This window comes from Salvia splendens, unplaced genomic scaffold, assembly GCF_004379255.2.
Source record: "Salvia splendens isolate huo1 unplaced genomic scaffold, SspV2 ctg805, whole genome shotgun sequence".
Classification (NCBI taxonomy): Eukaryota; Viridiplantae; Streptophyta; class Magnoliopsida; order Lamiales; family Lamiaceae; genus Salvia; species Salvia splendens.
The window spans coordinates 16,216-30,786 of record NW_024599482.1 but is presented as its reverse complement, the minus strand read 5'-3'; the positions used below and the strand labels follow the sequence as shown (position 1 = coordinate 30,786).

At 38.2% G+C, this 14,571-nt stretch overlaps 1 long non-coding RNA gene and 3 pseudogenes across 1 annotated transcript; 2 read left to right on the top strand and 2 right to left on the bottom strand.

The window, feature by feature from the left end:
* Nucleotides 1-508: 508 nt before the first annotated feature.
* LOC121791401 lies at nucleotides 509-1,324 on the bottom strand. Its single transcript, XR_006048560.1, has 2 exons — nucleotides 1,074-1,324; nucleotides 509-947 (listed from the first exon to the last, which is right to left on the bottom strand). It is a non-coding gene; the product is annotated as an uncharacterized LOC121791401 (long non-coding RNA).
* Nucleotides 1,325-1,822: 498 nt separating this feature from the next.
* Nucleotides 1,823-7,466, bottom strand: LOC121791400 (annotated as a pseudogene).
* A 614-nt stretch (nucleotides 7,467-8,080) lies between these two features.
* Nucleotides 8,081-8,975, top strand: LOC121791406 (annotated as a pseudogene).
* Nucleotides 8,976-12,966: 3,991 nt separating this feature from the next.
* On the top strand, nucleotides 12,967-14,202 carry LOC121791407 (annotated as a pseudogene).
* Nucleotides 14,203-14,571: the final 369 nt, after the last annotated feature.

Below are 14,571 nucleotides of genomic sequence, written 5' to 3'. Positions count from 1 at the left end.
ATGTCACAAACATACTCTTCCATGGCAGAAACAGAGTGTTAAACCACGAAACCGATGCAAACGAGCTGATGCTACTGCAGTGGAGCTCAAGTAAAACCAGACGAGAAATGTGGGATTTTGATGTGAAATCTCGTGATAAATCGAGGTTTTTCAAAGTAGTCATGTGATGAGTTAGGTGGCGACGAACAAATACAAGAAAATGGTAAGAGGAGCAACAGCGCTGAAATGAAGCCACCTTAATCAGTAAAAAGAAAGGCACATTTCTAACAATCAGTAACTGTTTATCAAACCATGAGATCTCAAGAATTGAGTTTTGTTGAATGATCATTATATTGATCAAGCAATTCAGATTGTCAAACACTAAAATAATTATGATTACAAATCAAGGCATATAAATTTGTTTATAGAAATAGGCAAAAGATCATGCTTAGGTTGTTCTAAGTTGCAGCATTTAGGAACAATAATTTTCTGGCCTAACTGATACTATTCCAAATCAGCTGCCAGCAAATAAATCAAGGATTATAAGTTTGTTTATTGCAAAAACTTCAAACTCATAATCTAAGCCTAATTTCCTCACGTAAAATTCTAGTAAAATGTATTTGCAATCTAATCAGTCACACACATCAGATGAAACAGATCAACAGCCTTTTTACATGAACAAAGACACGCAAAAAATGCATGAATGTGTGTAGCTTTGTAGGGAAGTGAGTAAGTGTTTAAAACCTCAATCAGAGCTACAAATGAAGCGATCATTGCGCAGTGAATGCTGGAGGGCCCATTGAGGGCAGAGCCATCAGTGCAGCAGCTAGCTTGCTTCGACTTCTTGAATGTGCAGCTCATTGTTAGGATCTCTGCATTGATCCACACGATTGCAACAGATATGAGCAGATTCGCCTCTTCAGCTTTCAAAACAAGTTCTGGTAGGCTCACTTCAAGCATTTAGCTATCTACAAACAAGTTAGTATTGTCTCAAGGTTCATGTCTTAAAAGGGCAAAAACTATCAAGATTCCTTAAAAAATGACAAAATAGTAGTAATTAATTTCACTGTGGGAAACCAAGGTAGTAGAGTCACCAAATCCAGTAAAAGTAACCGGAGGAACGGTCGAATTTTGTTTACCAGAGGCACATGTTCATGTCCAACAACCAGAGGAATTCAGCCTAAAAAGCATGAAAACAATACACAGAGATATAAATGCAAGCACACATGATGAAAGAAACATCAACATCCACTGTCTTCTCTTCCAATGAGGCAAGAGGGTTGACAGGAAAGACTTTTCCGAAAAAAAAATGTTCATGCCCCACTCAGCCAAGGACTCAAGGTTGACTTTAAAGATTTAAAAAGCCAAAAATGTCGAAAAAATTAAGGGATTTCAAATTCCGTGAGGAGAAAATGGTCCATGAGACTACTTATATTGGTGTACACATCATAAATCAAACCACTGCCCACCAACTGACACATACTCAAAGTGATTGGAAGTTTGATCTTAAATGTTGATGACAACTAGTAAGGAACATTCAAGACGGGTAGATGGAACAGATGATGGAACAACAAGTGCATTCACATACTTTAGTGGTAGTAAATGGGTTCTTCAATTGATTGTCCATGCACACCGTGCATCTGTACACTCTCTGTTAGCTGCACAGGTAACAGAGTAGGATACCGACACATACTAATAGTACTGAAAGAAACTTTTCTTTTTCCGTTTCTTTGAAGAGCTTGGCAGAATTATAGAGGAACAGTAGTGCGTTCATGAGAAACACCATATGTAAAGCACCTGTTCTACAATTAATCGAGATATTGGAAAGGTTAAGAGCGTGTAATAAGCCAACAAGGTGCATGTTATAATCAAAATCCAGTGACAGAATCATAAACATAAGCCTTGAGAAATATTACAAATCCATTGTATTGGGCAAATCCATATAACAAGAGCAACTTCAAATAACTAGCTTTGAAGAAACAAAAGCAAAACAGTAGAGGAGGATAGTTTGCCCGTGGGGCTTTGTGCAGGGCAGATACTAACTTCCATAAGCGGCAGAGTGGCCTTAGAGCCATATGATCAAGAAACAAGAACGTCGAGATATGCTAATAGAACCTGAATCAGATTTTATCAGCCAGGTACCTGCCCAAAGAATCGATTGGCTTGTTGGAGATTGCACTTTCCATCTTTCTGCGCCTGATTTTCATCCGAGCAAGATAGTCAGCCGCTATCCAAGCGAAGCTCAACAAAACTGTCTTCCCGGAATCATCCACCTCCTGAACCTCCTTGGACTTTTTCACCCAACTATCGTGGTATGTAACCTCATACCACGCAGACGCCTTACGCTCATAAAGAGCATTCTTCTCATGACTGGGGAGCTGGTCAAATTCAGGGCCCATGCACTCAAAAATTTTTCTATAGTCCTTCCTGAGGGCACTATAGGCATGCTTCAGTCTTTCCTTCAGCTCCCCTTGTTTTTTACTACTGAACTTGGGCATGGACCATATGTGTCCAGTGACGACCTCATCTTCACTATTCACTTTGTACTGTCCTAAGAGGCCAATCAGCCCATCATAAGAACACTTGCAGCTCCATGCATCAGCAATAAAATCTTTTGAACCTGCAACTTCAAGTTCTTGATCATAGAAGATGTGCTCTGCAGGGTATGTCAGTTGGGAAGAAGCTTCGTAATCTAGGTCATAAGCATCTCTGGCTCTACGGTAGAGCTTGCCTAAGATCTTAGCTGATTTGTACGACTGAAGCTCTTCTTTCCCCATGAAGTCTGGATACATCTGTGGCCTCAGATCTGGAGGCATAGACACGATCTTTCCTGTTTTGGGGAAGTCAACAGCAATGGCTGCAAGCTCAGCCAACTTAATGCACTTCTCATCCAATGCCCCATACTCACTTAGATCAGCATGAACCACGTGAGCATTGCAGATGGTACCCAGACTTTCGTTCACCATGTTCTTCGTGAAAAACTCAATGATGTCCTGCATAGGCAAATCATTTTAAAACATATACCTCTAATAACACAGGAATAAGTATTCGGTTCTACAGATTTTGCAGCGTAAAGAAATAATAAGAAGAAGAATGATACTGAACAAGCAATCAATAGTCACCACATTATTTAAGACAAACCAAATGAATTTCGCATGTGAACACAACTAACCAAGTCTGCCTCATGAAATAATACATCTCTATCATAATATCATCACAGAACAGAAAGACTGTTTGCATACATCACATTGCAGCAGAACCATTACTACCTACCTAGGTGGAGATAAAAGCATACAAATATATGTACATGTATAAATTTTTTAAAGGAAAGTGAATTACCGAGTGCGTCACTTCGCGCGGCTTGCGCTTTACTTCCCCAGGCTCATAGTCCATTGGCGTCCAGCTTCTCTTGCTCGGAGGAATAAGAGTATCATCCCACGTAACAAAATAGAGATCTCCATCCAGATCACTCCCGGATGCTTCATTTGCATGCGGTCTCTCTCCCTTCTGAGGGAAGACAAGACAATCATAAAGATGGTGGAGCCCAGGAACATCAACTGCTTCCAGAATCCGCACATCTCCAGGGTGCAGACACGGGTTCTTAGCAATCACTACAAGGCCATGATCACTTCTAGGTCTTTCTTGGTCTCAGAAAACTCTGATCCATGATTCGCAAAACAATCTTCTAAAGATGGCTTTGAGACCTGAATGAAGCACTGACCATATTCAAGAGCACCAAGCTCATCTAAACATCCCATCAACCACCTCCCGGAGTGGACGAAAATTCTGGACTTCTCCCTAAGGTCACCAAGCTGGGAAACCCTAATGCTATTCAGCATCCCTCGTAGGTGAGGTTCACTATGAGGCCTGAAGCCAGCAGCTAACATCAACGCTGCTGTATTCCCTTGATCAGTGCATGAAGCTGTAAGCACGTCAAATGCCATGTCTGGGTCTTCGAGGATGCGATCAAGTCTTGATACCATTAATTTTGCATCCTCCAAAAATTTTCATCGTGGACTTCTAAAGCAGACAGTAGGGTGACAATTTGACGATTCAGAAAACCAGGCTGGAATCGCGTCCAAGAACAAATCTCAAGTGTTGTATGAATTGAGTCGAATTTCTTCATACTTGGACGGAGTTGCAAGCGTGGTCCATTGTTTTTAGCAGGCCAACATGCAACAACACCTTTGAAGCCTGCATACCTTATCTGATAAGCACAGGGTTGTTTCGTATTCAGCTGCAATTTTTCTGCAACTTCTTTTGCAAGATCAGCAGATATCATGCCTATTCCATCAGAGAATACATACTCATTTCTCTCAACGTCAGGAAGCCTTGAGTTAATTTGTGCAAAAGGAACTTCAACTGTAGCATAAGTTGAAGAGAAACACTGTCCCATTCTAGCTGCACATTTCGCAACATTGCGATCAGTGAATTTCCCCATCCATTTTTTGATGAGGTCAACACTAGTGTAGCTGTCTTCAGCAAAGAACCAGGCCGAACGGTCCCTTAGTTGATTTGAGGAAAAGGCCAGAAAAGAGTATCTTCGACCACACAAATGGAACCCATTGTCTAAAATATCCCTCACCCGTTTGAACATAGTGGTCCTTTGCGGGTTGAGATTTTGGTGATTTCCCTAACAATTTGAGCAGCGTAGTACGTGAGCACATTTTTGTTAAGGGTCTGCATTGCTTCATCCATGAAAGTTACTCGTAGGAACCGATCAGAGATATTTTTGTAGTTTCTTAATACTCTGTTCGACAGTTCAACCGCAGGTGGGAGACAATAGGCTTTCGATGGAGTTATGACCAATCTTCTAACTTCAACAATATCATCCATCTGATCTGGCCTCTGAAGGAGTTTAGGATTTTTAATCAGCCATTTTCTCACAGAATCCAAGGCCCTGTAAGCATCATAAATGGGACGCTTGTAGGAATACATGTGCTTAAGGGCAACCAAATTGAGCTCCTCTGATTGACTTCTCAACAGGTCAAAGAACTCCTTTGACATCTGATGTTGATTGATTATGCCTTTGTGCACAACAGCATTCACCATAAACATGACCTTGAAATTCAGACCTTCCTTGAACTCAAAGCAAAAAAATGGATCTGACATTGGCACCCCAAAATCAGGCTCATCCTGCACTCGGAAGCGCTCTTGTGGACTGCTATTCACAATCGGCACTCTGCAGTTTTGTAGATATCCCAATGCATTCTCAAGTTGTTTAAGACTTCTAGGTCGGGCAGAAATTCGGTAAGTGTTACACCTACCAATTGCCCCACTGGGAACAAAATCTGTTGTGCGTATCCATGGATCATCATCATCCAACAAATCAAACGGCACTGATTCTTCAATGTCATCATCTGCAGTTCTATAGTAGAGCTGAGGTGATGAAGCCAGCTGAAATAAAACTACCAAGGAAGAAAGATCTTTGTAGCGCTTGATTTCATTTATTTCCCTTGGTACGAATTCAATCTTGAAATTGCATTTTATTACAGCTGGCCTGGCTTTACCTCTCAGGGAGAATGCAGTATCCTTTGTAAAAAGAATCTGGCACGTCCCATTGAATGGATCAACAAGAAAATCAACACCTGTACGAGGCCCCCTCCAGCCAACAAGAAACTCATCCCGGCTCTTCATAGCCCCAATCTCAATGCTGACATTTGGTACCTTATAGGGCGCTGTAGTTCTTCTCCTCTCTCTCAAACGGAAAGGATTTTGTGGGCCCATACTAACCTTCAAAGTATTTCTGCCCAATCTAAGGTCTCCAGAACCTGATAATTTCATTGCCCATGCTGGCGAATGTGCAGCTGCAAAATGCACAAAAGCATGAGGCTCAACCTTCTCGTATTCAATTTTTCTTTGCACCCTCTCAGTATCAATCTCGTAACTTGGATACGAGTCCTGGGGAGTTGAGGAAGTCTTGACTCGACACCTCCAGACAAGTCCAACATTATCTTCAAGGTAGTCCGAAAGCATCTTAGCTGTGACATTACTCTCTAGCCCTCCAAGGCTAATTTGAGTGATACACATGTCTTTATCACCCACCTTTTCCATTGTCTTTTATGTAATAGTCAGGCGTAGCACAAAATCTGCAGGAATTACAACATTCATCATCAAACGACATGGATGTAGAGCCTAAAAATATGAATAGCTGCAATGTGAATTAGCATCGAGAAAAACAGTTACGGAGATAACATGATCTGTGATAATCAATTGAGTATGCACATCACAAGTATTCCAGAGATGTAAAAAGCAACTGAAGAAGGGAAAGGCTGACAGGAAAACCCTTAAAATAGGAAACAACATACACGATTACATACAAACAGATACACTTGGACGGCTATGAGTCTCTGTATCTATCCAAATTCAATTGATCTGTAGTCCAGAACAGTCAAGAATCTGCCACCTTCCCCATAAAACAAGTACCCATATTTGTAGCGAGCCTCACATAGTTTGAGTAAATTAGTTAAATTAAATGTCCTCTGACAAACATATCCAGATTCCGAAATAAAACCCCTAAAATAGCAAGAAAGCACACATAAACAATCAACCTTCTTACCAGTAAATTTCAGAAGCAAACAAGGATTTCAGAGTCCTCCTTAAAACAAATCATCACTCAAAATTCATTCAAATAAACCATTGTTTCATTCACAGATACAATCAACTTCACCTTCAGCCAATTAAACTAGGGAAAACACCATCTACACATCACCAAACCGTTTCAAACATGAGCCACATTACGCGTCAAGTAAACATGACCTACACGGCATAAGACAACACAGGAAAGGCCCAAACCTACTGAACGAGCTTAGAGCCAACTCCACCAAACCAATCACTGATACCACTAATCCTTCCAATCACTGAAACGGGACGAAACACAAAGAGACTGAAACGTTTCTCTTCAATGAAAGATAGAATGCACATAAACTGATACATTAACAAACAAACCAATAAAATAGCCACATTTATGTTATTATGTATACGTCAGTTTTCAAATTTCGGGAAAAAAATAAAAAGAAAGACGAGACATTCTTGGCAAAGCATAATCATCAAAAGAAGAAATACACACCCAAACAGACTTTTCAAGTCAATCGCCAAATAAAGCAACAATTCATTTACTACTCAAACTAAAGCCATCCACCAATTGCACCGAACATCATTTAATTTTTACGAATACTCCATGACTGAGAATGCCCATACCGTAAAAGCATAACAAAAATAAATTAAAAATAAACCACTAGCTAGCATTGAAGCAAGCTCATTGTCTCGATCGATCGATCAATTGCTGCATATCATCAAATCACCCAACAAAAACACTAAACTCACAATTTGGCGATTTGGATTGAGCTCACTTACCCTAACGCACAAGCTAGCCGATCAGCACAGTTTTCTCACAGTGTGCGCCAATTAACTGGGGAATGAGTGAGGAGTGAGAGAGGGAAATCAACCAGGAGTATCTTAAAAATGAAGTCTTTAGTGAAGTTTGGGAGAAGTTTCTGAAAAGTTTTTTTCTTTTCTTTTCTTTTCTTTTTCTAGTAAATTATAAGTGCCAATCACCTTTTTACTGTTTATGTGACAGCGATGTGATTGACGCGGGAACTATTTGTCCTTGCATAAGCACAAATTATACTTTTCTTTTTAAAAAGCACGAAATTTAAATAAATTTCATTAAATGAGTTAATTAAATAAATAATTTAATTAAAAACTATGCATAATACATACTATTAAATACTACAATCTTACAAACAAAACAGCTTCTATATAATCATATTTTTCATTTTAATCTATCTATAGTTATTATAGTCTTCTTTTATTTTGTCGTAAGTTACACTCTCAAACGAAATAAGCTTCATTCTCCATAGACCATATATTCTTTTGATTAATCTCAAATTTTACCAATTCTTTATTATAATACGAGGTGGTGACTACCATGATTTTTGATATTGGAGAAAATTTTACTCCGTCCAATAGAAAGGAAGTTTCGATTTGGCAGGGGATTTGGTAGAGTATACTTTTATATAGTAATTAAACGTGAGTGATATAAAGTTAGTGGAATATATGGTCCATTACTTAAAATCATATTAACTAAATCCCCCTTAAAATGTCCCTAATCGTCGAGGCGCCAGGCTTCCTCCAAGTCTTCTCCGACGGCACCGTCGTCCGCACTGCCCACCGAGCCGCCGCCTGCTCCGCCACCTCCAAGCATGTCACCATCGACCCCTCTAAGCCCATCACCGCCAGAGTCTTCCTCCCCTCTGCTGCTGCGTCGCCGTCACCGCTCCCGGTGCTCCTCTACTTCCACGGCGGCGGCTTTTGCATCGGCTCCACCACCTGGCTCGGCTACCACGTCTTCCTTGAAAACCTCTCGGCCGCTGCCGAAGCCATCATCCTCTCTGTCGACTACCGCCTCGCCCCCGAAAACAAGCTCCCCGCCTACGACGACTGCTTTGCCGCCTCCAGTGGCTACGCTCAGGCATCGAGCCGTGGCTTGACGCTGCCGACCTATCCCGTGTTTTTCCTTGCCAGCGACAGTGCTGGCGGCGACATTGCCCACCACGTCGCCATAAAATTCGTTGGAGAAAAAAATACCAAGATTTCAATCAAAGGGATTATACCGATCCACCCGTATTTTGGCAGCGAGGCGAGGACAGAGCTGGAGGCCGAAGCAGGCTCAGTGGAAGAGGTCAAGATGAACGACATGTTTTGGAAGCTAAGCTTGCCAGACAGGGCGGATCGGGATTTTCAAAGTTGCAATTTCGAGAAGGCAGAGGTGGAGTGGGGGTTGTTTCCGGCGACAGCAGTGTTCGTTGCCGGAATGGATTTTTTGAAAGAGAAGGGAGTTATGTATGTGGATTTTCTGAAGAAGAAAGGTGTGAAAAACGTGCTTTTACATGAGGCCGAGGAAGAAAAGCAACGTTTTTCAGATATGGAATCCGAACTCAGATGCTGCTGTTTTGCTCCAAAACCAGATAAAAAATTTCATGCAAAGCTTCTGATTATGATTATAAAAGAGACATTGGTGCTTTTAAACACGAATCTTAATTGGCAAAACAAATGTAAACATTGTTCTTGGTTGAATTCAAAATACTTGTTCAGTCGCCGTCTTCTGCATCAAAATCCTTAACCTTTACATCTGCATCAAAATCCTTAACCTTTACATCTGCATCAAAATCCTTAACCTTTACATCTGCATCTTCCCCAAACTGAATAGAAATGTCAATTTGTGACAGAATATACTGAATGCTGCATCAACAAAATGTAATATTAGTTACACAACTTCTTTTCACGTTCGTATTATTCATGTCACAAGCTAAACTACACACAAGATAGACGGACCATTGCGAGAATAGTAGAAAATGTTTGCAACATTTTATATATTCGTTCCTAAAGAAACGTCTCAAATGTAATGGGCGGAGGGAGTGTAAAATACCATGCCACAAGACGCATAATTAGATATTATACCTGCTTTCTTTACAATTTCAAGTATATTAATATATGTTCATATATAATACTTATTTAATTACATGATATTTTAAAGTATTTCATATATAAAAATGAAATATACAAATATTTATTACATCATAGTTACTCCAATTTATAAAATTTTTAATATGCATATGCATATGCATATATATATATATATATATATATATATATATATATATATATGTTTTGATCCATGCAAAACCATTATTAATACAAAAATGCAGAACCAAGCATACAAAATCATTTTTAGGTCATTGTAAGCTTATTTTTACGTCATTATAGTAAGGATGACATGAAATGATCTTAACATGACCTCAAACCCAAAGTTTATAATATGACCTAAAATTGCTTTACAATGACCCTCCGTGTTTTTGTTTAATTATTGACCATTGGATTGTCAAATCTCATGGTCAGGATTTGATCTGGATTTTGTATTGAGATCAAGTTTTGTATTGATCATTTTCCTATATATATATATATAATTCATAATATTTTTAGTATTTAAATAAAAGAAATATGCAAACTAAAAATAATAGTATTTTGCATTATAACAAGAAAAAGGGGTATGTATATAGCATGCAGTACGTGTGCTTTATATCTATTTTACAAAAGGTTATATATGGCCCACCGCCCACAGTAAATTAAATAAAGAATTGAGTTAATAAGATTGATGCGTTTCACGTGCATTGCTGTGCGTTTTAACCAAAGCAGCCTCCGCTATGTTTTTTAACACAGAGAGGATCCATCCCCAATGAAATACTTCCTCCGTCCATGAAAAATATGACACATTGTGAATGGTACGAGTTTTAATGTGGAATTGGTAAAGTAAGAGAGAAGTAATGTTAGTGGAATATGAGGTCCATATTATTAGTAAGAGAGAAGAGAAAACGTAAGAGAAAAGAGAAAAAGTAAGAGAAAAGAGAAAAAGTGGAATGTGAAGTCCATATTATTAGTAAGAGAGAATGAAAAAAAGTAAGTGAGAAGTTGTTGGAAACTTTCATTTTTTAAATATGCTTTATTTTTCGTGGACAATTAAAAATGGCAAATGTGCTCTATTTTCATGGACGGAGGGAGTGTTGTTTAAAAAAAAGAGAGATGTTTTCAAAACAAATCATTATAAGTTAGACAAGTTCCATCTGGATTTAATCTTTTGTGGGAGCAAATGGAGGAAGAGGATAAAAGGCCCAATTTTATTAATTAGCAATCACCAAAGTGTAAGTGGTACTCCTTCGTATTTAATAAGTAATTACTTAATACATTACGTGTCATAATGCCTTACATTTGATGGTTAATACACACCAAGAGTCCACTTTAATTTGAAATGGAATAATAGATAAATAAAAATAATATTTTATCCATCCGGATTAAAATATCAAACTTATGAGGTGATATGAAACTTTAGTACTGTAGTTGTTATTTAATGTGTTCAAGAAGAAAGAAAAAAATTTAATGAAGGAAAAATATATATAATTGGACTATTAGCGAGAAAGAGATTAAAGATAATAAAATATAATACTAATGATTTAGTTTTTTTGAGTTGATTATATTTATACGGATCAATCATCGCTCTACTTTATCCCGCACTAGCGCAAACCACCTTTCAAATTTAGAAATAGAAATAGATTTAGCAATATAGACTATAGTGATAGATAATAATGGTGGTACTACAACATTTTCATTTTCATTTAATATCACAAAATTTAGTCAAACTAATTAAAAAGAAACTGACATCCATTATTTATACTTTTCTATTGATCTTTTTCTGTCACTCTCTCCCACTCACCTAATTTTCTCATGCCACCTACCAAAATATTTTTTTATTGTAGATAAAATGAATGTATAATTTTAACAACCCATTTTTAAAAATCAATTTTCAACGTTCTTTTTCATCGCAGCCTCACCTTTGTCTCCCTATCATTTTCAATACATATAATAATCATTTGAACTACAAAAATTAATTCAATTTTGATCAATTTCATAAAATTTAAATACAAAATTTAAATCATAAATTTTAGTTTTTCTTGATTATTTCATGCAGGTATAAAACGACATATTTGGTAATGTTTAAATTTTAAAACATTATTTTTTATTTAATTAAACAATACTATTATTTTTACTATCACCAAAGACACCGTTTATATACGTACGAGACAATTGAAAAAAAATTAAAATTTAATGATTAAATATTCTACATCCAACCTTGTGAAGCTAACTAAATTTTTGATCAAAATTCATGATTTAAATGATTATCTCTTTTTGATACTATGCATGATTTTAATATTTTGCATTCTAATCACATATATCTCAATCCGATGAAATTAACTATTTCCAAATAAAATAATGGTTCTAATTAGTACTAGTATATGACATTATATACGACAATATATAAAAAGAAAAAAGGGGAAAGTGAAAAATCAATGATTGCATTAAAACTATTGGCCTATTCTCAGCAGTCAGCATATCCTGGTTTGATACTAACTATTTAGATTCATTTTCATTTTGTTTTTAAAAAAATCTCCTATTCCATTATAATGTAAGTTTGGTCATCACTTAATAGTTGTCCAAAACTAATAAATGTGACATTATTATTGAAAAAAGTCTTTAACGTTTTGAAGAGACAATTAATTTTTCAGAATTGACTTTGCTTATTATGCTTCTCTTCCTCGACTGAAATCCCAACTCATAAAAAACCCAAATTTCAACCCTAATTTATGTCCTTTTAATTTATGAACATTCATTTTCTTTGTCCTTTGAATTTATGAAGACCCATTCTGAAAAAAAAATGAAATTTTATGTTGCTCGTGATATTATAAAAGAAATACCGATAGTCATTTAAACCACGAAACATAGTCAAATTTGAGTCAGTTTTGAAAATAAGTGTATTAAATTATAAAATTTCAATTTATTATATATGATCTTTATATTTGAGCTAAAAAGTAAAAATAATGTTGTTTCACTATAATAAGCAACGAAAAAGAAAAGAAAGGAAAATAAAGAAAAATACTCATGTATTTTACTGAAACAACATCGTTTTGAGGATCTGTATAGGGTTGAAACAATAGAAAAGAATTTTCAAAATTAATATTTCATTTTCAAACTTACTTAACTAGCCATAATTTAACCATATTTTAGCATTTTAAGCCGTTATTCCCCCTTTTATAAGCCACCATATTTACAAAATGGTAAATGTAGAGTGAATCAGTGATACTAAATTTATAATTGTGTTATTTCCCCTTTTATAAGCCACCATATTTACAAAATGGTAAATATATAGTGAATCGGTGATACTAAATTTATAATTGTGTTAATAAGTAGTAGTTGGCTTTACACAATTATAAACCATAAAAGAATCAAGGTAACTTAACCCAAGAAAAATATTATGCTAACTTTATGTAAAAAAAAAAATCCACATTAGATCTCTTTCGAAGTAAAATTACAACCACACCCCTCCCACGTCCTCAAAATCCCTAATTTCAACCCCAATTCGAACCCATTCAAATCCAACTCCACACTCCAGAGCTGCCCTACTCTCTCTCTCTAGAATCCCTAAACCCCCAAATCTCCACCGCCGCCGCCGGAAGCAATGGGGAAAGGCGGCGCCCTCTCCGACGGCGTGGTGAAGAAGATCATGCTCTCCTACATGTACGTCGCGATCTGGATCTTCCTCTCCTTCACCGTCATCGTCTACAACAAGTACATCCTGGATCGGAAGTTGTACAATTGGCCCTTCCCCATCTCCCTCACCATGATCCATATGGCCTTCTGCTCCTCCCTCGCCTTCGCCGCCGTCCGCGTCTTCCGCCTCGTCGAGCCCGCCGCCCTCTCCCGCCGCACCTACCTCTCCTCCGTCGTCCCCATCGGCGCCCTCTACTCCCTCTCCCTCTGGCTCTCTAACTCCGCCTACATCTACCTCTCCGTCTCCTTCATCCAGATGCTCAAGGCGCTGATGCCAGTCGCTGTCTACTCCATCGGAATCCTCCTGAAAAAGGACGCCTACAAGTCCACCACCATGTCCAACATGCTCGCCATCTCCGTCGGCGTCGCAATCGCCGCCTACGGCGAGGCGAAATACGATTCCTGGGGAGTTTTCCTCCAATTAGGCGCCGTCGTCTTCGAGGCCACGCGGCTGGTCATGATTCAGATCCTTCTCACCTCCAAAGGCATCAATCTCAACCCAATCACATCTCTCTACTACGTCGCGCCGAGCTGCTTTCTCTTCCTCTCGATCCCCTGGCTAATCGTCGAATTCCCTTGCTGAGGCAGCAAACCGCCGCTTTCCACTTCGATTTCCTCATCTTCGGCACGAATTGCCTCTGCGCCTTCGCGCTAAACCTCGCCGTGTTCCTCCTCGTAGGGAAGACATCCGCGCTGACCATGAACGTCGCCGGAGTTGTCAAGGATTGGCTCCTAATCGCGTTCTCGTGGTCGGTGATTAAGGACACCGTCACGCCGGTTAATCTGATCGGGTATGGATTGGCGTTTTTAGGCGTCGCGTACTACAATCACTCGAAATTGCAGGCGCTGAAGGCGAAGGAGGCGCAGAAGAAGACGGCGGCGGTGGATGAGGAGGCGGCGAAGCTGATAACGGAGAGAGAAGGGGATGGGAAGAAGGGAGATTCGCAGGCTTGATTTGGGGATATTTTGTGTAAATTAGGTGACGGATTAGCAGAGTTTTCTTGGAATAAATGTGAAGGAGAAATTTGGGGATTTATTCAATCTTGGTGATTTCTGCTTGAATTTTCCTTCTTTTCATACACTTCATTTATATCTGTAACATAATTAGCATAAAAAAGGTGTTCGGATGGATTTTTCATTCCAAATTTCCCCTTTTTTCATGTTAATTTTCTTCAATTTGTTCTAATTCTATTTACAGTTTTGCAAATTCGCTTATTGAATTTAATGAATTTGTGTCCATTTTGTGCCATTCATTCCTCCCAAGTTATTTTCTCTTTTAATAAAAATCAATAATTTTTCCCTAGCTCTTTCTGATGTTGAAATAAAATATCTCAATTAACTTTGAAGTTGGAACTAAGTTGGCATAAATGCATTATATATTTGCTTTGAAATATCAAGAAACAGATAATAGTTCATTACTACAGTATATCA